Below are 4,369 nucleotides of genomic sequence, written 5' to 3' on the forward strand. Positions count from 1 at the left end.
TAATTGATATAGAGAATGCAATACCTCTGATACATATGGCTATTCTGATTAAGCTGTAAGTATGCTAGTTAGACTACCTGGGTCCACTTCGCGTGATTATGACTTGTGTCTTCATAAAGATTTAAATTTATACCTTTGTCAGTTTGGTTGTTGAATTAATTCTTTGTATGTTATTTAAGGTAATATAGGGTTTTTTTTTTTTTTTGCTTCTCACATCATATTGGAGTTATTCACTTTAATAAATGCATGTATAGATTAGGGGTGCAAATGAATCAAATCGAGCCGAATAATATGAAAATATTTATATTTAAGTTCAAACTCAAAAAAATATATGATATTCGAAGCTTGAAAATACAAATAATTTTGTCTCGAGCTCGATTCAAAATAAAATTCGAGCTCGAGTTCGATTTGAATTGATCGAACCTTGATTTGAGCATATTCGAACTATAACTCGAAATGACTTAAATTCTAATTTTATTCCAATTATTCAAATCTTAATTTGAATATATTTAAGTTAAAATAATGTTAAAATAATTAGAATTCAATTCGAGTTCGGCTCGCGAGCAGCTCGTGAACAATCTAACAAAATATTATGGGTTCGAATTTGGCCCGAAAAAATTATTGAACATGTTCGAGTTCTGCTTGAATTCAATAATTTCGAATACAAATCAAATATTTTTTGAGCTAGCTTGAAAAACTCGCGAATTGGCTTGATTTGTTTGCACCTCTAGTATTGATGTGCGTGCGTGTATCATATTTTTTTATAAATGACAGTTAGCTTTTTTTATTTTTTTTTTGGCAAAATTAGGATTTCCTTCTCTTGGGGTATTACTTCATAAATTGAAGAATCCAGCATTGCGGGCATGCTTAAAAGTACCTTCTAATGAGGTATTTATGTTGATTTTCTAGAAGTCTGGGTTCTTAATTTTTTTTTCCATGTTCTGTAATATATTAAGATATGATATTACATAGTTTTGGTATATTTTCTACTTTAAACTGAGAGCATCTTGCTTGTAAAATCAAACAATTTGATATACTTGTGTGAAAGATCCGTAAACATGATTCTTTTGGCCTTTGGATGTGTCAAAAGAGTGTTCATGTAATGTTCCTTATGATTTTATTATCCTGCTAATAATAATTTGATTACCACATGTTGAATTTATCGGGTTTGGTTGTCATTTCAAAGCCTCATAGTTAAACACTATCCTATTGCTTAAAAAAAAAATTATATTTGATTACACTTGTTCTTTTGGTCCATTTAATTCCTTTATACATCATCAGTATATCAGAATAGTATTTTCTAAAAGCACATTATGCCAATTATTCGTATCTACATCATAATAATATTTAAAAAAAAACACATTACATTAATATCAATTTTCAGAAATGAGCCATAGTTAGAAGTTAGAACAATAAGTGATTCAGCTAGAGTCTAGAATAGGTAAATCCTATTTCATTTCTTATAATGTCATAGGTTCCCATTGTCTTTCTCAACCAGTATCTTATAAGCGTGTAAATAAAATTGACTAAACCTGAGTGTCTAAGCGTGCAACTAATGTACATATTTCATCAGGAGCCTTCTCTGCATGCAGCTGTGATGCTTGAACAAGCATCCTACCGCTATTTGCTTTCCATCCCACCAATGTTATGCAAGTATGGTTTTCATCTTGTTTTGTCTGGAAATCGTTACTACATTTCTGATCAGGTACTCGATTGCATGTTAAATTCATCTTCATATTGAAACTTGTCTCAGATATTTAAAGTATGTTCAAAGTTTTATGTGCTAATTGTAAAACATTCATTCTATAAAATGTAGAGACAACATGCGATTCGAGCTTACAGGAATGCACTCTTCGTTTACAGAGAAAATGGTTGGAGTTATATATCTGATCATGTTCACTACAATGTTGGAAGGTTCTCTATGCTTTGTTTGTATATTTGTGCATTTTTCTTTGATACTTTTGACCTTATCTCCTTCCATTTACTTACGTGGTATTCTTTTATTGGAGTTCTTGATTTGGCTATCAAGCATATGCTGGAGGTTTTGGCTTGCAGTCATCTGTCCCTAGCCACACAAAATGTATTCCTTAATGAATTTTCCCATGTTGTCCAGGTACTTCTATAGATTCTTCCTCATGATATTTTTGTTTAGTAGTTCGTAAATCTTAAAATCTTGCTATACCTTGATTTATCAGAGCATGGGAATGAAATTTGAGGTTTACAATCTTCGACTACCTGCTATCAATATGGCCTCACTCTGCAGCATGTATAATTCTTCTGTTTTTGTTCTTTGCTGTAGTTAAGTAGACCAAATGATACTTTTGTTTGACAGATTAGAACAGTGGATGTTTTAACTTAGAAAACTAGGCATTTGAAGGTGAAAAGCGGTGAGATTAGGGAAATGAAAGGCACAAGAAGAATGGAGCAGGATAGCAAGTTGAACATATTATGATTCTCATAATTTAATGTAGCCTCAGCTTGATTTTTGACTCACGATGTTCTACCTTGATGTGTTGTTAAAAGAATGTTCTACCTTGATTCTGATATTTATTAGCTTTTGATGTAAAAAGAATGTGTGTATTTTATGGATACTGTTGTAAGAAGAATATTTATGTAATTTGTGAATATTTGTGTATTTTATGGATCCTATTGAATGAAGAATATTTGTGTATTTTTTTTGGTTACTGTGGGTTTTTCACTGTTTCGGAAATCAAATTTGTGTTGTTAAAAAATACTGATATTACATCGGTTTTCCACCGCTGTAAAACCGGTATCATTAACTAATATTACATCAGTCGTATACCGCTATCAAAACTGGTGTTATTAACATATAATATTACATCGGTTTTACACCGTTGATGAAACGGTGTCGTTATGTGATACTACACCAGTTAATAACCGATTCGAACACTGGTGTCGTTAAGTGATACTACACCGGTTTTAACCCGATATCTAAAATGACAGACCTTTTACATCGCCTTCATAGACATCGGTCGAAAATGTAATAGACACCGATGGAAAACCGATGTCTATGAGAGTTTTTGTTGTAGTGAAGTGGAGTTAGCTGAGAGTTAAAAGGCTTGACAAACAAATCCAAGTAAAATCAGTTGGGAGCTGAAATTTGGCAACTCACTCAAGATGGGTGGGAGGTGAACATCTAGCAATGTAAGTACGAGTAACTTAGAATTTAGTCTGGGTGACTAGCTGGTGATAACTCTTGATTAATGAAGTTGGAGGGTCCATGTGACCGTAACTAGGTAGGGGTGACCAGAATAGCTTCCAGGCAATCGATAGAAGATCTTATCCAACAATCCAAGCGAAACGGGTTAAGATCAAATTTGACCATCCTTCAGGCGACCAGAGGGCTTCCAAACGACTAGAGAATGCGGACGATGTTATCTATCAGATTGACATTGGTTACAGCGAGGAGTGCCCTTCGTTACAAATCAGCCAGCGGTAGCGAGGTTTGTGCTGACGATCGCAAGGGACTGGTTCTTGGCGTACATCAAGGAGGGTGCTTGCCGGCCAGTTCACCGGAGGTCCCGCTGTGGTTGTGGAGAACAGGCGTGAAGGGCAATGGGTTGGTGCTGCCATGGTGCTCATTGGTCGGCAAGAGGGCACATTTTGAAAGGGTTCTGCCAATAGCAGTTTCTTCCAGTGACCAGCAGATCCTTGACGCTTCCGGTGACATTAGTGAGGAAGGGGCTGAGGGCACATTAGATTCGGTGGCAACAAAGTGAGGGGAGGGAGAATTCGGCAGTTGGAATCCACCGATTGCTTGGAATCAATTACTGTGAGCGAGTCAACTTCATTGCATGGAATCGATTGTCGTATGCCAACGCATACAAGAGATTGATTCCTACCCTCTTCATCATAGAGTTGTCATTTGAGGAGCTGTTGGGTTAGTTTTGTGTTCTGGGCGTGGAGGTTAGCCGACATCAGCTTGCGGAGATGGAGAGCCAAGGAGGACACAGTAGAGGTCATGCTGATACAATCATTAGTGAGAGTATTGCTTGTTTGTATGCTTGTATGGTTGGGCTTGTACTCGGGATCTTGTGTACTTGTGATGATGGTTGGTGTCTGCGTATGCCGACCTGCTATTACGATACTAATGCCTAGCCTTGTGCGACATTGTATATTTAGGCGGCCTTATGGATTTCTTGTTCCAATCTGGCACTGGTCCGGACATGACGGGCCACCTTTGAGCCATAGGTTGTTGTACGTTCCTTTCGCTCCATATACGATAATTTACCTTTCATCAAAAAATAATAGAGTTGTAAAGTGTATCCCACACTTTTTCTGATGTTATCTCATTGAATATTTTTTTTAATATGTCTTCATCCAAACCTTGATGGATGATGGTAAGAGT

General features: G+C 36.1%; 1 long non-coding RNA gene across 1 annotated transcript; it reads left to right on the forward strand.

Moving 5' to 3' along the window:
* The first annotated feature begins 1,688 nt into the window (after positions 1-1,688).
* On the forward strand, positions 1,689-2,101 carry LOC122011956. The gene is made up of 3 exons (XR_006120068.1): positions 1,689-1,705; positions 1,817-1,914; positions 2,010-2,101. It is a non-coding gene; the product is annotated as an uncharacterized LOC122011956 (long non-coding RNA).
* Positions 2,102-4,369: the final 2,268 nt, after the last annotated feature.

The sequence above is a fragment of the Zingiber officinale genome, chromosome 8A, assembly GCF_018446385.1.
Source record: "Zingiber officinale cultivar Zhangliang chromosome 8A, Zo_v1.1, whole genome shotgun sequence".
In the NCBI taxonomy this organism is placed as follows: domain Eukaryota; kingdom Viridiplantae; phylum Streptophyta; class Magnoliopsida; order Zingiberales; family Zingiberaceae; genus Zingiber; species Zingiber officinale.